The following is a 20,872-nucleotide window of genomic DNA, read 5'->3' on the forward strand; positions in this document are numbered from 1 at the left end:
ACATTCTTGGGCTATACATTTTTGATAAGATGCAGTAATGTTCCTCTCCTTGGCCCATTTATCTATACCTTCTGCTGTGGATTCATTTCATGAAGAGGCATGGTTATCTCTGGCTGAGATACAAAGCTCCAGACACAGAAAACTCTGCTTCAAGACATTGTGTTATTCCAGGATGTTCTCAGGCTGCTAACTGTTGTAGATAGCCCTGGTCTTGTATTCTGATGCTAATTCCTCTTTCCTGGGAGGGGCTGCAGATGAGGAGTGAATCAGTGTACAGGAAACTTGTGAACATTCTGCCCACCTTAATTTGTAGAATAAAGGCTAGAGCCAATGATCGGGCAGTAGACGGGGAGGTGGAGTGAAGAGTTTTGGGGGAGGCAGAAGGTGGAAGGACAATAGAAGATCTCATTCATAAGGAATAGAGTAGTGTAGTGGTAATTCTGCCCAATCTAGGTGTGCAGTTTGTATTTACATCATTTGAGTTATGTTTTTATTGATTGGGCCTTCTTGGGTTGGAAATTTTTCTGGAACAGCTAACTACAGGTTTCTGATATAGAAAAGTCTGACATCCCAAATTCCAAAGAAGTGTAGGTTGGTGATCAGAAAAAAGGAAAAGAAAAAAAAAAAGAATTTTGGAATTCTTATATAGTTCTCAATTTGAAAATGTAGATTCCATTGACTTCTTATTTACTACACATTTACAATACATTTTAAGACAAAACACTTTTCCTTATCTCAATGAGACAGTTTCCATTTGACCTTTTCTGGTATTAATAAAAGTTAACTAGAAAAATTGCAAATACTCAGGTAACTTATTTTAATGTTTTATGAAAGTACATTATAATAATACAAGATGCTTTGAAGAAAAGAAATAATCAAGTGAGTTAGTTAAAAATATGTTTGCATCAGCCAAAGGAGCTCTCTGGTTAAAAGGGACTAGAACAATGTCTCTGTACTTCAGCGACCTGAACCTGCTTCCTTGGCAGCAACTACAGGTCAAAGTAAGACAGAAGGAGCATGGCTTCCTCATGTGCCTAGTACATGCATTATCCATGGCTGTACTATCATTTCCTAGTGAGCCATAACTGGTTTTGAATGCTGGAAAATGCCATGGACATTGTCACAGTCTCTAAAGGAAAATAGCAATATAGCATCAGCATAGCTATAGAGAGGGGACAATTAAGAAGCAATGATTTAGGGAGACGGGCCAGTCCAGGACACCCCACTCATACTGCCTCAGAATAGCTGTACCACATAAGTGGCATAGTAGTAATCAATCATGTTAGTGTAGAAAATTATAATGACAGATGAACAGATGCCTCACCACTCTTCATATGTGCATGAGAGTCCTCCAGATGCACGTCATCAATTTTGAGACAAAAGCATCTTCAACACTAATACAGTATGATCCTCTTACCAGCACGAGAGCATTAGGTGAAAATGTTCAATCATGGGCTTCTCCCAATGGTTGTAGAAGGAGATCTAGGAAAGCTGCCTTGAAAACAGGAAGATGGAATGCCATCTTAATAAACATGATAGAAGGCCAGAGTCATGAAAGCTAAGAAAACAAAGATATGATAATTCCTGAGGAGACTTGAACAAATGACTATTTATCTGGGATAGAGCACTGAAGACTGATCCAAAGAAAGGCTCCAGCCTTCAAGTGAGCCAGTGTGTTCATTGTACTTACTCACAGGAATAGGGATGGTACAATGATACTTGCATCATCAAAAGTACACAGTGGCATGGCTAGCACATCACAGAATCTCTATCACTGGCATTCAGACACCGGCTCCCTGCAGACATCTCCACTAAGATTTTTCTCTCACCCATCAGCAACTGTTTACTCCTTAATATACAATGTTGGAGAGAAGCCTGTGAGTCTTGTAAAATTCACGTGTTTCCTAATCTTTGTGAGCTTCTCCATCCTCCAATTCATAAAATAGTCACCATATCTTTAATATGATGGTATCCTGAAGAAGTAGGCTCTAAAGCCAGTGAAGGAATGGATGTGCTAGCAAGATGAGGGCAAGCAGGTAAAGAGCAAATCCTTCCTTTTTCTATGTTCTTATATAGACTCTCAGCAAAGGTAAGACCTAGATTAATGGTATGTCTTCCTGCCACAAGATTTGGCTTAAAGTCCTGTGTCTTCCAGCCTTAAGAACTAGATCAAAGGCATATATGTCTTCCTACCTCAAAGGTTTATACTAACAGTGGATTCACCCACTCCAAACCAAGAAGAAATTCCCTCATCAGTGTGCCCTCCATTTCTGGACTGTAGTTTATTCCACATATAGTCAAGCAGACAACCAAGAATAGCTGTCACAGCCATCACATAGATATTACTGAAAAGGTAAGATTCCCATAAATGTTGAGATCCACAGTGACATCCATCAGTGGAAACAGAGTGATTGAAACCATATTTAGGTTTATGGGTTAGATTAATCTACTGACTTATTCTAAGGAGAGGGTAGGAATGGTAAAGGAGCTAATGAGGTCAACTTCTGGGGCACACATGCCTAGGAGAAGAGCATACCACCAGAGATAAAGTGCTAACCTCCCACCAGAAACCCACATTCCAGAAACCCACATTCCAGTTAGCACTTGGTTGGTGCAGAATAGTTTTGATCACTGTGTAGATGTCCTGGCAAATGCAATAAGCCACTGTTGTTTGTTGGGTATGTGGTTCATTTTCCAATACTTCATTTTTTTTTTGGTTTGTTTGTTTGTTGGATGATTGGATGGTTTTGTTTGATTGTTTTTTGTTGTTTCATTTGTTTGTTTTTCTTGTGCTGGGAATCCAACCCAGAGCTTTGTGCATGCCAAATAAGTATGTTAAACACTGACCAGTCATTTGTACCTGAACCACAGAGTATATATGTATAATAATGGTCAAGATGTTTACATCACTGCATAAACCCAATTAAGTTCAGCTCTAGCTGGGTGTAGGATACTTCATCCTCTAGATGGGTGCATGGTTCTTAGTTCACCACAATCCTCCTCACTCTCTGGGGTTTTTTCCTCTGCTCCTTTATTATCTGACCAGATCCACAGTGCTCTAAAGAAGCCCTTGACTACAGAAATTGAACTGCCCCCTCTCTCATTGAGTACAATGTGATTTTGCAAATCTGAGGATATGGGATGCAACAAACAAACAGAATTTTCACTGACTGTTAATTTGCATATCACTTCAGAATATCTATACCTCAAGAAACAAGCCACCAGTAATTAAGACTAACAGACAAGTAGACAGAATAAAAATGAAATAAGAAAATCAGCCCTAGGAAGAAAAGTGGAAAATGCTCCTGTGAGAACCAAGGCTAAGTTGGATATGTAATTCTTCACAATTTTGATTCAGTTGAGTTTTACTTATGGATTTAGAAGTTAATTTTAAAATAATAATTATTATTGGTTACATATAACTCAAGTTGCTGTCACCAAGTTACTGCACCATTTGCTTCTTTTGAAACTTTTTCTTTTTCGATCACCAATTTTGCCACATCTGAACTCATTTAAAAGCTAGTTCCCCTTCTCAGCTGGTTTTCCTCCATTATTGGGGGAAAAGTGCAAAAGGGCAAGTTCATTTTATCACTGAGAGTTCAATAGGGTGACATTCTTCTCCCATTTCTAAAAACCCAGAGCTGCTTTGCACCCAGCTTGACCTAACAGCTGAAGCTCTTCTGCTCTCACTCCCAAATCTGTTTGCGTTTGGCTTATGTTCCTAGCTCTTTGGAGTGCTGGTAATTATACTTCTCTGGGAGGCTTAGGAGCTGTAAAAAATCTGGACCTCCTCGCATTACAGAACAAGGAGATAAGGCTCGGGCTCCAATTTGGAACTGCACAAACTCAAATGGTGCATGTAAGCCCAGAGTCAGTAACAGCAGCCTGCCAGCTTGAATCCACTTCTCCAAAGCTACGTACCATATGGTCGGCTACAAATTGAAACCCAAACAGGCCAAGATGTTTCACAGAACACAATCGGACGGACTTCTGTTAACATATGTGCTTGGCACCTAGAAGGTGAAATATTGGTAGTTGGAACTTCACAATCCCAATTGTAATCTAACTAGACTATTTCTCTTTTAGAAACAACTTATCCTTAAGAAGAATAGAGCTCATTGGTAGAGTACTTGCCTACTACATGTGAGGACCCAAAATTGACAGAAGAAGGAGAAGGAGGAGGAGGAAGAGGAGGAGGACGCAAAAACAGTTTAACAGTCTGACGAATCATATTAAAAGAATCATAAAATATTATTATGATGTTTATTTTAAATGGATGGAAAAGTAAAAGTTATGAAAAAGCTTTAATTAAATTTGTTTTAGGAGATATAGATAAAAATTCACGTTAGATACATTTAAATAATAGAGAATGTGCTGCTGTTGAAACTGCTAAAGACACAGATTATTTAGCTATATCAGGAAAATGAATGATTACTGACAATAATTTATTGAATAGCTAATAATAAACTTAGTCCTGACTCTGAGCATGTGGACAATGTAAAAACTGGTCGTCACTAGACTGATGTAAACTCCCAGCTGTGGTGTGCTTTAAGGCAGTTATCATTACTTTTAGATGTGTTTTCATGTCCAAGGATGTATGATTTGAAAGCTTGATCTTCTTATAGTGATGTTAAGGGATGAGATGCTCAGTGACAGGTACTGAGGCCATAGAGGCATGGGAGGCATCAACATGATTTTTTTCATGGGGCTCTCATTAGTTCTCACAAGAGAATAATTATGCAAAAATAAGAATGGCTCCTTCTCGCTCTTTGACTCCATGCCTGAAGATGCAATTTTTACTGTTAACCAAGATCTCATATTATGATGTGCATGCTACGAGGCCCTCATCAGAATCTAAATAGATGAGCATTAATCTCCTCAGATCGCCTAACCTCCATAATTGCAGCAAACACATCTATGCTGTGTATGGGGTATTTGTAGTATCATGTTGCAGCAGTTCAAATGAACTAAGATGACTGGAAATCCATTGTCGAGAGTTTTGATTGTGTATTTAAATGCATTGTTTTTCATTGACTTAATAACACAGGACCAATGACAACTCTCCCCAGTGACTCTGTGACAGGCATTATAGGTATTACATCATTTCTGGGTAGTTTTAGAAGAAGAAGCTGTCTTGCTGGAGATGAAGCTACTTTTCTAAAGTAGTCCACACATTAAAAACTTTAAAAAGTCAGCTGAAAATATTTGATCTTAAAATAACAAGAAAAAGGAGTTTCATTTTATTGACTAAGCCCTGAAGACACTGTATTTCTTATTATCTTCCAACTCCTGCTGGAAATCAAGCTTTTCTATACATCTTGAAGATGTCAATTCCTCAAAAAAGGTGTTATATTTGCCTTTATCAAAAGGGGCTGGTGGTGGATCTTTCCCAATGACCATAACAATAAGACATAAATAACCATAAAGAGTGGTAAGCTACAGTTATACACGGAGCAAAGACTTGTCAGTTTGTCTTCAAAGTCACATCAGGGTTCCCAGGAAGAAAGGGCACAGGAAACATGTGTTTTGAAAACTGGTTTGAGTCACAGGATTAAACTTAAGCCTGAGAGCTTAGAAGAAAATTTGTTTAGTTTTAGCACTTAATGAGATAAAAGTTGATAGTTTTGCAATTTGTCTACCCTGGAAAATAGCAATTGGAAAGTGAGTATGAATGTATAAAAACAAATGGAGCCAGAACAAGCAACTCAGCTTGACTGGAGCTGGTCGAGTGCCAGGGCTTCTTTTCCAGTTACATTCTTGAATCACTACCGAAGATAAAAAACTGACACCCATAGCTTCGACCCGCCCCACTTCCAGAGGAAGAGCCAGCTTAAAACAGCAGGAATCACTCAACATTCTTCACTGAAAGCAGCAGAGCCTCAGAACCTCCTGAATGTACTGTTTGCAGCTTTCCCCGTCGACACTGCAAAGCAAGCATCTGGTAATATAACTTATCAAGGCAGCCACCATCTACCATGTGTACAAACTCAAATCGTTTTGGATAACAGTCTTACTGGAACTTCAATTTTTAAAACATATGCAGAGCAGATAAGGTCTCTGTTTCTACATCAATAAAAACAAAACACCAACACCATGAAAAAACATAAGTAACCCTGTTTGAATAGCCCAATACCCATTATGAGGAAGAGAATGTGCAATGGGAGTCTGAATACACATTCTAATCATGTCATTTTCTGTGACACAGTTGGAAAAAACGTATCCCATGAGACACTGGATTTTGTTTTATGTTTTCAAAAGTAGAACTAAATGAAACTCTAATTAGAAGAGAAACTGTCATGTTGCTAACCAGGAAAAATTATAAAACAAAGAAGGTATTTCTTATGAAATGAGTTAAAGAAAGGAGAGTGGGGCGTATGCTACTTCCAGAAGTATCTAACAGACCAGTGCAAACAGGGGGTGTGTGAAATTGGGAGTCATCAGATGCAGTGTGTGGGAAGAAACTAAACAGTCTGGAAGCTATGGGAAATCAAGGTTCCTTGCCTTCACAAACACTCAAATATCTACTGGAAGATAAATGGAAAAAATATATTAAGAAACAGCTATTTCCCAAGTAAAATAAAACAGCTGGGGGTGAGAAAGATCAGTGTGCTCCCAGTCGGTGAGAAGGCAAATCTTAGAGAATTAAGAATCCAACCAGAGAACACAATGATAATAATAAAAAGAAATCTTTTGAGAATTTGATTTTTTTACTAAAATTGAAGAAATTATGAAATGAAGAAATGAAGTTTCCTAATAGAAATTATGAAGCATAATTTTTGTCCATAGAAGGTTTTAAAGAGATGTTTTGAATGCTTCCTAGGAAAATTATGGTCTGATGTGTGATACATCTTCAAAATGAAACTCATTATTACCTATCCTATTATTAATATGCATGTCATATAATTAAGGAAAACATATTTAGAAAATAATAAGTGTTGTGATTATCTTTAGTTTAATGTGCTTTATGATTGTTTATTTTAGTGAGACATATATTGTTTCAGTAGGCTTTCTATCTTGCAATTCTCTACCAATTCTTCTACCTCTATTGCATATGAAGAATGCAATTTTTACAAAAGACATGTAAATTTGTAGGAAACCATTGAATGTAAAATAAGATGCCAACTGTAGAAACTGTGAGTGACAACTTTACAGTATCTGAAATGATGTTATTCTCAGCTACATCATAAATATTTTGGAAACAAAAGAAAAAAATGAAGTAACATAGTTTATGAAAATCCATTAAGGAGAATTTGAATACTTGGCAATCCCTTTTCAGTTATAGTCACCGGACACAGAGGAAGATGGCTTCTATCTGCATTAGCTCTCAGCTAGTTAATAGCCAGGCATTAAACTGGCTCGTTCAAACTTGGTCTTATTAGCTAATGACAGAAACAGCCTGATGGTATGCAATTATTTTAAACAAGGATCTTGAGCATATATCATTTTCTTAACATTCAGAAAAAAAGTTTTAAAAAAGGAAAATAAAATACATAATCAAAATTTTCTAGTGTACAAACCAAAATGTAAAACACAAGTTCAAAATGTAAAAACACACATAAAATAATTAGCCAAAGTAGCGGCACGTTCTTAAAGGGTAATTTATTCAAATAGAACAAACTGCTGTACAATAGACAAAGGAAAGGGAAACAATATGCACCACAATGATCAGAGGCAATCTCAGTGGCTATAGAAAAATATTAGATACATAAACGGTGAACAATATACTCATGAAGTGCAAGTCCTAATCATGGGAGACAACAAAGAAGCAGATTGATGTCTACAAACCCATGATTCAGAACAAAGCAAGATTAACATAGTATGGAGTATAAACTCAGAGCAGGATTTGAATCTGATGTAATAAAAGTAAGAGTCTGCAGTAATTTCCACTCAAGAGTTAGTGTAAATGGAGCATAAGCCCGACAGGAGATGCAGATGAAGATGATAAGAAAGGCAGTTAAGGCTGCAGTGATTTCAATGTGGGTGTGATATGTGGCTCTAGTACAGAAAGTAAGATTATTTGCAATATTCTAAGTAATCTTTGTTTGCAAGACTCACTCAATGGGATAAGACATTAACCAAGGCTTGGAGAGAGCCTTAGTAGCTAAGAGCACTTCCAAAAGGACCTAATTTGGTAATCAATAGTCACACAGGACTGCCCCCAACCTTGCCACTCCAGCTCCAGAGGCCCAAGGCATTCTGGCCTCTGTGGACACTTGAAATATATCACACACACACACACACACACACACACACACACACACACACACCCCACAATTAAAAACAAAAATCTTCTTTAAAAAATGAAAAAGAAAAAGAATGAATTGATTTGTATCCTAAACCACTGTGTGTCCACTTGTAGGATGAAGAGTACAATGATGTAACCTCGCCTCAGAGGATGCTGATAAAACACTGTTCAAAGAAACAGTGTGGTAGTAGTAGTGAAAGCATGTTGGGGGTCACGGCAACACTCAGAGCCCAGGGAATCTCTCTGCTCCGAGGCACTTTTTCTGTGTGTGCTTTGTGTACATGTTGGATATTTTACCTTCCTACACCCAATGTGCAAGGACTCACATTGTCTGATCTGAATAGTCAATTCCTTTCTTTTGAAGCAAAAGTTTTTCTCTTTGCTGTTACAATATGGAGTATATTTTAAATGATATTACATTAGACAATTATTTTAATTTCATTAGTCTTTCATTAGAACACATATAAAGGACATTGTTACATTGTGGAAACGGATTTTCTAGTGTAAGGCTCCCGGAGTGGGGAGACCCCCACTCAAACCACAGGAGAGTTCGACCATCCAGAATCACGGGAGAGAACGAACTTGCTGCAAACAGCAAAAGGCTTTATTTCTGGATTTTGGGGTATCAGTCGACTGAGGCTGATGTTCACAAGGGGAGTGTCGACCCCGAGGCTCAGGAGCAAGGGATATTTAAAGGAGAAAACCCGCAAACCAAGGGGGGAAGGGGAAAATAAAAAAGAGGAACAGTAGTTAGTCATAAACCAAGGTGGGGAGTGGGAAACATCTGTACACATTTTTCTCAGGAATGTGACCTTAACCTAGCCCATTGTGGTCAGTCACTTTCTGGGGTGACTTGACCAACCTGTATTTGTAGTTCTGCTATTCTTTGTCGGGAACGACCTGGCTGACTTGCCCCCTGGCTAATTCTTCAAGTAGCCGGCTAGTTCCTGGAACCTAGGCCTGTAAACCTGCCAACCTTAATTCAGATGGGAGGGGGGTTCTCTATGAATTTTTATCCTTTCACTAGAATACTCATGTCATTGTTGCTATATTGTTCTTGCCTTTCAGTCATGTAGATGTCCCTTTCTGATTAAGACATGGAAAGGGGGCCATTATAAAGAACTTCTATGAATGTTCCCCTTATCAGGAATATATACAATAAGCAACACTCAAAATATTCATCTTAAATGGTCATTTAAATATGAGAAGGATCATTGGGAATCAGTTTGCACTGCAACATGAAGCATTCAGATAACCAGAATAATATTAGTTCAGTTAAATCCCATCAGTGTTAATTCACAGCTTGTCATGTAGACTTAATGAGAAATTGATTATCAATTAGAATTTTTTCTTAATAGGTAACTAGATGATTAATCACAAAATTAATAGGATCATATACCTTCCTATGAAGTCATAACATACACACACTTTATTAAAAAGATTTTGCTGTCATATATCATCATACTGACATGTTAACATAGGATTACTTTCATAACCTAAATACTAAAATTCAGTATTTAAACATATTAAGATAAAATTGGATGATTATATATTTTCAAACAGTACAGTAAAAGCAATGACAGAAAGAAGTTGGTTTATGTTAATTTTAGCAGTAAGTATCCTGTAATTCAATATGTACATCAGGGAAAATCAATAAATATCACCCTACCAATAAGTCTTAACTCTCAAGTAATATAAATTGCACATGTTAAAGTCATGTCATCTAATTTAAAGTGATAATAAATGCATTTATTAAAGAATAAAACACAAATTGTATTACTTGTGAAGTGACTTCATTAAAAAAAATAAGCAAAAGAAAACAAAACTCAAATACTTAGATTCAGCATGATGGTTCAGTGGGTAAAAGAGCTTGCCTCCAAGCCAGGCTTTGATCTAAAACCCCACATGGTGAAAGGAGAGAGCTAGTTTCCTCAAATAAGTCTCTGAAGATACAGAGACATATACAGGAAGGGAGGGAGGGAGGAAGGAAGGAAGGAAGGAAGGAAGGAAGGAAGGAAGGAAGGAAAGAAAGAAAGAAAGAAAGAAAGAAAGAAAGAAAGAAAGAGACAGCTAAAAGACAATTAAAGAAGTTGAAAAGTTCCCAGTGGTTTTAATAAACCAAGCAACCATATTAGATTTTGTCTATTGTCTCTTTTGAATCTTCAAGCAAAGGGTAAACTTTGGAGGGTTGGGTATAAAGTTAGTGGACCATCCTGAATTACTTTGTTTTATCTTATATAATTCTTTATTGTATTCAGTTGAGAAGACACTGAGCTAGAATACTCCATGATAGTCAGAACTGTGAAGTATTTCAATGATGTTTGCCTCTCCAGTAGAGTGACTTCATTGGCATTTCTCAAGAGAGTCTGTGTAGTTCTGCTCTTATGACTCACCCCTTTAATGTTTGTTTCAGAAAGTCATGGGTAAGAATGCTGTGTCCACCATTCTTTTAAGGTTCATGCTTGACTACAACAATCCCTGTAAATGCTGAGCACTTAACTTCACAGGCAATTTGTTAACAAGCTTCCTCACACATGTATCTGCCCTGAGATACAAGAGTTTAAATCTAATAATGCAAAGAAGCCAATCATCTCTTTAGTTCAATTAATAAACTTAGGATAAAAATGTTGAACTTTATGAAATTAAAGTTTTGTCTTTAAAGGTAATGATTTAAACTACCATTAAATATTATAATATTATCTGTGCATAAAGTACCTAGGAATAAGATAAAATGAGGGAGAAAGAAGAGAGAAATTAAAAAAAGAGGAAAGGAGAGGAGAAGAGGGGGAGTGGAAAGAAGGGAGGAGAGAGTAGGGGGGAAAGAGAGGAAGGGAAAGGAGACAGGAGGATAGAACAGAGAAGAAAAGGAAAAAGAAAAAAGAGGAGGGGAGCAGAGGGAAGGGAAGGAGAGACGATAAAACATGAGCTAGCAGGTAGGAAAATGACTGTGGCCAACTTTTCTTAAATTTATTTAAGACATCAAGTAGGCTTCATCTCAGTGATGCAAGGATGGTTAAATATTCCAAAATCCAACAATGTAATTGATCATACTAACAAACAGAAAGGAAAAAAATTCACATGATTATCTCATTAGATGATGAAAAAGCCTTTGACAAAATCCAACAGCCCTTCATATTAAAAATCTTGGATAGAACAGGGTTACAAGGAGCATACCTAAATATAATAAAGGCAATATACAGCAAGACAATAGCTAACAACAAATTAAATGGAGAAAGGCTTAAAATAATTTCCACTAAAACCAGGGACAAGACAAGGCTGTCCACTCTTTCTCTCTCTTCAATATAGTACATGAAGTCCTAGACAGAGCAATTAGACAACTAAAGGAGATCAAGAGAATACAAATTGGAAAGGTAGAAGTCAAACTTTCACTATTCACAGATGATATGATAATACGCATAAGTGGTTCGAAAAGTTCTACCAGGGAACTGTGACAGCTGATAAACACCTTCAGCCAAGTAGCTGGGTGCAAAATTAACTCAGAAAAGTAAGTAGTCCTCATTTATACAAATGATAATCAGGCTGAGAAAGAAGCTAGAGAGAACACCATTCACAATAGCCACACATAATATAAAACATCTTGATGTAACTCTAACCAAGCAATTGGAAGACCTGTATGATAAGAACTTCAGGTCTCTGTAGAGATAAATTGAAAAAAACCATTAGAATATGGAAAGATCGCGCATGCTCATGAATCAGTAGGATTAACATAGTGAGAGAAGGAAATGGGCAGAGGATCTGTGAATGTGGAAGGAGAGGGGTGTTGATATTGGGATGTAAAGTAGATAAATACATAATCAAAAAGATTTCACCTAAAATTGCATTTCTTACAGATTGAAACTCTGTTGTATCAAACTGTCTTGCCCACAGAAACTAGAGCCTTTGACCAAGAAAAATTTACTTTAAGACAACGTAACTATGTTTGAATCTGCTATCTGAGACCATGATTCTGTTTAAAAGAAGCCTCAGACTAATCTCCACTGAGTAGAATGGTTGCCTGCAGACCATGCCCATCATAAATTCCCTTTAAACACTTTAACAGCAGATGCATAAGCCAAAGACCATTGGTGGTACCCCATGACTTGTATTATTTTCTGCCACCATGCTTTCTTTACTTCTCACACCTTTAGAACCCTGTGTTCCCTCCATCTTCTAGGGACCAAGATTCAGCTCAGTAAATGAATCCATACCTTTCAGACTTCCAAGAACACCATTTTCTTTCCTCGTATATTGTATGAGCTATATTGTATCACCAATAAATTACAGATACTTTCCTTTGCGTATCTGGAAAATACTGCATGAGTTCTTACTGACCCTCAACTAGCCATGCACCCCTCCCCAAAGCCCTGTTGCCTCTCTGTGTCCTATTGTCTCTTGCTTGCCAATAGCTTAGTCCTTCTTTCTACATTTGCTTTGAAATCTATGAATTGATGTTTGATTTCTGAATGCCTACTTTACTCAGCCATGCTGATAACTGAAGTTTATTTCACCAGTCAGGCACTGTCTGATTTAACTGAGACTCTCAGTGATCAGAGACATATTTAGGCTTTTTATTACTCTATTTTATTTTCAGGAGTTTCTGAAACATTTACTTATCCTGGCAAATCTTTATGTTTATAAAACCAGTCTCCTGGCCCCATCCTATTTTTATGACAACAAAGCATTTATATTAAGAGAAAAATAAGTCTCAAATATATTTTTTCACAGCTGCTTTTAAATGGGCAAGATCGTCATTACACTATCATAACAGCATGTTTTCTATGTAACCTAAAATCTTTCTCAATGTTATGAAATAAGCCAACAGAGAAATGGGAGGTGTATCCAGAACTCAGGACGCCCCAGTGACATCTGTGACAGATTCTCATGCCTATTGTGAAACAGATGCCTACAGGTGCATGGAGACTTTGTCACCAATCAACATAGAACATAATTTGAAATCTTGAGGAAAACTACTTTTTTAATGAAACAAAAAAAATAAAAGATAATTATGAGAAACCCCTACTTCTGAGAAATATAAGTGCTGACCTATTAATATGTATTATGAGTCCGGAGTTATAGGCCCCAGAGTGGCCATAGCCAGCTGTCAGGTAAATACATACGAGCTTGCAATGTTTTATACAATGCTGTGCTGGGCACCATAAAACAAAATAATGTTACTTACTAGTGGCTTGCAGAGTTTCCAGTTTGAAAGTTTAAAGTTTATACCACCATGGTCTGAATGTATTTGTTCTAATAACAAATCCACTGTTTCTTTTTTGTGTGTAAACATAATTCTTTGATTAAACCTTTGAACAGTGAAAAGCCAGACAAATAGAAGATGTCATAGTTTCTTATTAATTTTTATTAATAATCTTATTGCTCCCTAGTATTTACCTTAAAAACTAAATTTATGTTTATAGCTCAACATCTGTAATGTGTAAACAACTGTGGTAGTTATTTTAAGAAAGGAAAAGAAAACATGAATAAATCAAAAACATTGCTCCCTTTCACATTAATGCCATGGGAGGTATCAATCAAGCAGCTGAATAGGATGCTACATGCAAAACTTCCTATTTCCACACAGTTCTCCAGTGTAATTGTAATGAGTTGGTAGGATCTGTATGAAATAATGATAAAAGGCACTATGGCTCAAGCCTTTAGTATCTGACATTGAGAAGAGAGACAAATGGATTTCTGTGAGCTCTTTGCCTTGATTGAGCTCCATAGTGAGACGACTGAAAGGGGGTGGGGGAGAAGGTGGAAAATAGAGGGGGGGACGATGCAGAAGGAGAGATAAAGAGGGGTTTCCAAAGGTTTTTTTATTCATATGTATTTGTGTATACATGTGTGTATAGGTGTCCATGGAGACCAGAAGAAGCCCATGGAGACAAGAGCTCAAGTTGCAGGCAGCGGTAATATGCCTGGCATGGGTACTAAGAAATGAATAGGATATTTTGGAAGAAGAGGAAGCATTCTTATCTTCAGATCTGTCACTCCAGCCCTACAACAAGTTTTATAAGAGGTCATAATCATTTCTCTTGTAGATGAGTTAAGTCTTATTAGAACACTTTCTCTCTGACAGGGCTAGAGATTGGTAGGGGGTCAAGGAAGGTGATTTCCATGTTTTAAGCTTGTGTTCTCTCTCTCTCTCTCTCTCTCTCTCTCTCTCTCATTCTCTCTCTCTTTCTCTCTCTCCTCCCCTCTGTCTATCTTTCTCTGTCACATATACACATGCACACATGCACACATGCACACACAATTTCACACATACACATGCACATACATGTGCATATGCGCGTGCACACACACACCCCATGTGATGCCAGTGAATGTGCTGTGACCTACAATAAGCTCTCAGCAGAATATCGTACCACACTTCTGAACCTCCATACTAGGATCTAAGTAAACTCAATCTCAAGTGTTTTATTGAAGGAATGTGAAAGAAATTAATACAATGTTTAAAATGGAGGGACCTCAAATCAAGATGTCAGAATAAAAAAAAGGAAGGGCAGTGTACCTACCTCAGGGCCCGGAATAGACTGATAGAGAAAGATGGTTGCTTTAGGTTACAACTATTAGTCAAGCTTCAACATGGACCTTTTATGTTGATAAGGGTTATTTTAGCACATCACATTTATAATTAGTATATAACTTCATAATGGCCTATGTAAATAGCTAAACTCTTACATATGTGCATATATAAATGTAAGCATCTCAGACACTCAGTTGTTATATCAGTGCTAAATAGAATAGGAGCTGATGTTTCACAGTACTTCTATGGTTCAGAATTCTGAGGAGTAGTGGGAGAGCTCGCATGTCAGGTCTACATACCTTCACCACTTTTAGATCCTTCCCTTTCACTCTTTCTCATATTCATTTATAAATCTATATGTCCTTTATCTTTATATCTGTATGGATATTGATATCTATCCAGATAGATCAATGAACAGATAAATATTGAAATAAGTCAATTCACTCTCAACATGAAAATTATATACTTGTGAAGCTCTTTGCATGAGTCAACATCCTGCAAAAATATCAAAATTCCTGAGGGAATCAACCTTAGTAAAATTTTATTTTGGTTGACAATCTTACAGATTCAAGTTCATGATCACTTGGTCGTACCAGTACCTCTTGGACTTGTGATGAGACAGAAGGTTGTACTGGGAAGTGTGTAGCAACAAGAGCTATGTTAAAACAGGTAGGAAGCAAAGAAAAAACTAAAGATTCTTATCTGTGCCCCATAAGCTCCTCTCTAGGGCACAAACCTCAAGTGGTCTGGAATCTTCCAATATGCCTTATATCTTAAAGCCTTTCACATTATGCTTTGGTAAGGTTCAAGTCTTTAATTCATATAACTTTGGGGAACATTCCAGATACAAATGACAACATTCCTTCTACATGGTAAAGTGTTAGATGCAGATGTTCAAAGGTTAAAAGAGATAGGTACCTTTAATAAGAACAGTTGTTCTATGCATTGTTTTATTTGAAATACAGACAGGTCTAGGAAACATTAGCTCTCTCACAATTGGGCATTTTGTATGTCTTAGTCAAGGCTTGGAAATAAGTAAATATCAATCAGTGGAAGGGAGCTATATTCTAATCTGTCTAGAAGAAAATCATTTTTGAGTATGAGAAGACAAAGGTGCTATTACACATGAGCTGTTTTGAAAAGAGGTGGGATAAGGAAGAACAAACTTTAAAAGAAATCACTGCAAATTTACAATTTACCTTAAGCATGTTAGAGGAAAAAAAGTCTAATGGCTAAGTCCTAAAACATAGAAGAAATTATACAAGACAAACTGAAGAAATAGAAGAAAATTATAAACCAGTAACATTTGAGACACTTTAACAGGAGGTGATGCCTTAGAAGAGTCGGCTAAGAAGACATGATCATGTGTAGGCTATTACACTGCAGCATCTCAGTGTGCTTTCTGACACAAAGGCAACTCTTACGTATCTTTTCAAAAATGAAAAGATAAACACAGAAAATAGGAACTAGGTAAGAAGTTAAGAAATGGGATCTGGGCTGGAGAGATGGCTCAGCCATTAAAGGCTAGGTTCACAACCAAAAATATAAGAAATTGGATCAAAGAGGGGTACGTAGAAAGTTAATTTTTAAAAATAATGATATTAACTTATTATCTTGTTGCTCAATGAGGAAAATGGCATTGTCTTGGGAAGTCTGACTATTAATGACATGAATTTTCACTGGGTTTCTAACATTCTAAAAGTGTGAAATATTTAATAATTAGGGGGGAAATGGTTGGTTATGAAGGGAAATGGTAGAAAACACAGCTTACGAAGCTTGAGAGTAACAGAAAATTTTGAAAGTGTTTGTAGACACTAAAAGAAGGACAGAGGAATTCTAAGAAATGCAATCACTAATATAATAAGACATACAGAATAAGGTATTTAGGTCACTATGTAAATTATCACATAATATATAACTAGTCGCAGTGAAGATGATCTGTGCATAGAGAGGTGTTTTAGTGCTTCTAGCTAGACTGAGGAAAGGCACCTATCAATACAAATTGCACAGCAGGAAGCTTTTGGGAGTTCCAGATTCAAAGCTCACTGTGGCTTAGGGGACTTCTTCCAATAATGACTGGCAACACCAGAGCAGTAATGTTGAGAACTGTGACAATTTTTAATATCTACTGGGGAGCACTGGAGATGAGATAAAATGTTTGGCTTATTGAAAAAGCAATAATCTGATGGCAGCTAGGAAGACCAGTTGAGCATCACAATTTGATGACTGTCAACCCTGTGCTTCTGTAGGTCTGTCTTCAGGTTATCACATTGGGAGCTAGAGGTTCAGCCTATGGATTTAAGACAGGCCATTTTCAGCAGGAACGGCGGAGAAGTCTTCTGTTTCTGTGTCAGAAGGTCTGAATGTTACAACTGTGGAAAGAGTCACATTGTGAGAAAACTAAAATGACCAAGGAAAAAGCATTTTTCCAGGTCCAGAGTCATTAGAATTACATTGTCAACATGCAGCTGGCCTTAACAAATCAAAAGCATACACAAAAATCACGTGGGATTTTTTAGCATTTAGTGTGGTGTAGTGTTCTCTCTCTCTCTGTCTCTCTCTGTCTCTCTGTCTCTCTCTGTCTCTCTGTCTCTCTCTGTCTCTCTGTCTCTCTCTCTCTCTCTCTCTCTCTCTCTCTCTCTCTCTCTGTGTGTGTGTGTGTGTGTGTGTGTGTGTGGTATGCACTAAAATTTAGTGGTGCACTTGTGGAAGTCAGAAGGCAACTCTCAGGAGTCACTTCTCTCCTTGCACCATGCCCTGTGGGTTATGGAGATCAAACTTAGGTCATCATCAGGCAGGGCTGTAGGTTTCTTTGCCCTCTGAACTCTCTTGCAGGCTCCCAGAAACACTCTTTTTGCTTCCTTCTATGACGTACAAAATCTGTACATGTACCATTGAAAAATAAAAGTTTATCTCCAGTTGTCTGCTGCCCAAAATTAGAAGTAGCTTGGAATTTAAGCCACCAACTGAGAATAAACATAGCATCTGGAGGTTTCTAAAAGGAAGGCTTTGGGAAACAAGACATCCAGGGAGTATGGACTGCAGGGACTCCTGTCACCGTGAACTCTGAAATCGAATGAAGAGCCTTACATCCCATGTCTGTTTCTCTCTAGGCTAGCATTAAATGTGACATCTATTGAAAAGGAGAGTGGAAAGAAGCACAAGGCTCTGAAAGAAGAAAGGGTAGGGTAAGCATGGCTGTACATTTCACCTTCCTAGGCACACACCACCTGGGATAAGAAAGGACCCTGTGAACACCACCAGTTCTCAGGTGAGACACTCAAATTGCTTATGGCATAGGCATAAACTACTTCAAAAGAAAGTATTAGGAAGTTTAATTTTTACCTATGTTCACGGAAGATCGTCGGCCACCCGGAGCCTCCTTCACTGCCACAGAACTAACACAGGAGTGACTTTTAAACTTTTATCTCACAGCTTAGCTGTTACTGCTCTAATTCACAAGAGTCCCACTTGTCCATTAGTCCCTCTAAGAACTCATACCTAATTTATAACCATCATGTTTATGTTGTTACTAGATATTCAAAACACTATGGCTACATTATCAAATAAAAACATGACAAAATGCTTTCAATAATTTATCAAACTTTTGTCAAGCCAATACTCAGGGCTGACATATATTTGATAGATTTCTAAATACATTTTTGTGTATATGCATTCAACAAATATGGGCTAATCTTTGTTTACAGCTGTGAGTATTGTATCTTTGAACAGTTCTGAAGGATAGTGACTTAATTTCAGTTATCTGTAAAAATGTTTTACAGAAAATGCAGTCTGTTAAAGGTGAGATAGTAATTCAGTTATTCTAGCAAAAGTTTTAATGCTTTTTATTTATTTTTAGAAATACAGTGAGATTCACACAAAGTTGAATTCATTCTCCCAAAGGGCAAAATTCTTAATTCTAGCACTATAATCTTATAGACATAAAGTAACTATGTGTTTGTTTGCACAAATGGTTGTCTGATAGCTATAATTTTCTAAAAAAAAAAAAAGAAACCCTTGTCTTTAAAAGAATAAAAAAATACATAAATGGAAAAATATGCCTAGAAACACGAGAGTGATATAAAAAAGCATTCAGAAAATCATGTCTGAGAGTTTAAGACTACAATATAATAAGAAAGCAGTCTTGATAAGTTATGTACAAATTTGTTTATATTTAATCTCTATAAATTTCTGTAACATAGGCAATGTTCCTATGTCAATTTAAGAAATGTGGCTATAGAGACAGAAGAATAAGCAGCTTATGGATTAGAGTATTGGCGGGGGAGGGTGTAAATCTTCCTGTGGAGCTAGCAACATTGAACAAACACAAACATATAGCTGCTGTGTTCAATACACAAGACCAACACACATATAGAATACACCCGTGCAGTACACACCCACAAACAAGCACACACACACAGATGCACACATATAGATATACACACAAATATACATACATGCACATACAGACACAAATACACACATATGCACATACACATAGACACACACAAATACACAGACATTGTCATACACATTCAAACATGCACACACATATACATACACATACATGCAGGACCTAAGAATAGGAGGCATGCTAAAGAGAAGACGAGGCTTAGGAGGAATAGAAGGAAGGTAAGGTGGTAGCAGTGGGTAGGATAACAATGTAGTTCAAATAGGGGAGAAACTGTAATAATAAGAACCTTAGACACATCTACATTGTTATTTGGCTTGAGCACACCTGCCAAACACATCAGATCTTGCAAAGTGACAAAAATAAGAAGATAGTATTTTGGGGCTGGATATGCTTATTCAGAATTTGCTGAATAGCTTTGTGCTGGTAGATAGTAGGTCATTCCAGCTTCCAGACTCTAACACTCAGACAGCCCAAGCTAAAGAAATCCTCTCATAGCCCTGCAATTGCATTAATGCAGAAAGTGACCCAGCTGTCCCACGACTGTCTCCATGACTGACTTTGTTCCTGGGTATGCTCATCAATATACTTCAATATTTACAAAAATAAAAATTATTTATCTGTATTTGAATAATCCAGGAATATCATGCAATTATATTGTTGTAACTCACAGCCAATTCAAAAATTTCCCATCTATGTGCTGTCAAGGAAATGCAAACCAAAATGACTCTTAGATTCCATCTTCTACCTGTCAGAATAACTAAGATCAAAAATACAAGTGACATTGCATGCTGGCAAGGCTACAGAGCAACAGTAACATTCTTCCATTGCTGGTGAAGTGCAAACTTGTATATACACTTTGGAAGTCTATATAGTGGTTTCCCAGAAAATTGGGAATAGACCTACCAGAAGACTCATCTGTACTTACTCCTGGCCATATACCCAAAGGACTCCTGTTTCTACCACAAAGACACTTGCTCAACTATGTTCATAACAGCTTTATTAATAATAGCTAGAAACTGGAAACAATCTAAATGTCCCTTAACCAAAGAATGGATCAGGAAAATGTGGTATGCACAAGGGAGTATCATTCAGCTATTAAAAACAATGACATCATCAAATTTGCCAGCAAATGGATGGAACTATAAATTTCATCCTGAGTGAGGTAACAGACCCAGAAAAACAAGCCTGGTATATATCTATTTATAAGTTGAAATTAGCTGTAAAAGACAACCATGCTACAGACCCAAAAATGCTAAGTACCAAGGAAGGCTCAAGGCGGGTGTATGGTTCTCCCTGGAAGGGAAAATAGAGTAGACATAATAGGTAGAGGGGAGATGAGGTGGATCAGAACAGACAAAATCTGCTTGAAGGAGGATGGAGGGAGAGAGTACTGGGAGAGATAACTAGAACTGAGGAATATCTCCAGAATAAGCTAGAAGCCTTGTGCAATGGTAACCCCCAGGAATCTATGAGGGTGACCCTAAAATCATAGCAGTGGGGAACCCAGAGCCTGAACTAGCCATGTCCTTCAATCAGGCAAGACTTCCAGTGAAGTGATTGGGAAACCAACCCAGTCACAAAACTTTTCATCTATAATTTATCACGCATACAAGATTTACTGGAGTAAAGGTAGCACTGAACCTGTCGAAGTGTCCAACCAATGACTATCCAGCTTGAGACCAAT

This window comes from Grammomys surdaster, unplaced genomic scaffold, assembly GCF_004785775.1.
Source record: "Grammomys surdaster isolate TR1022 unplaced genomic scaffold, NIH_TR_1.0 139, whole genome shotgun sequence".
NCBI classification, from domain to species: Eukaryota; Metazoa; Chordata; class Mammalia; order Rodentia; family Muridae; genus Grammomys; species Grammomys surdaster.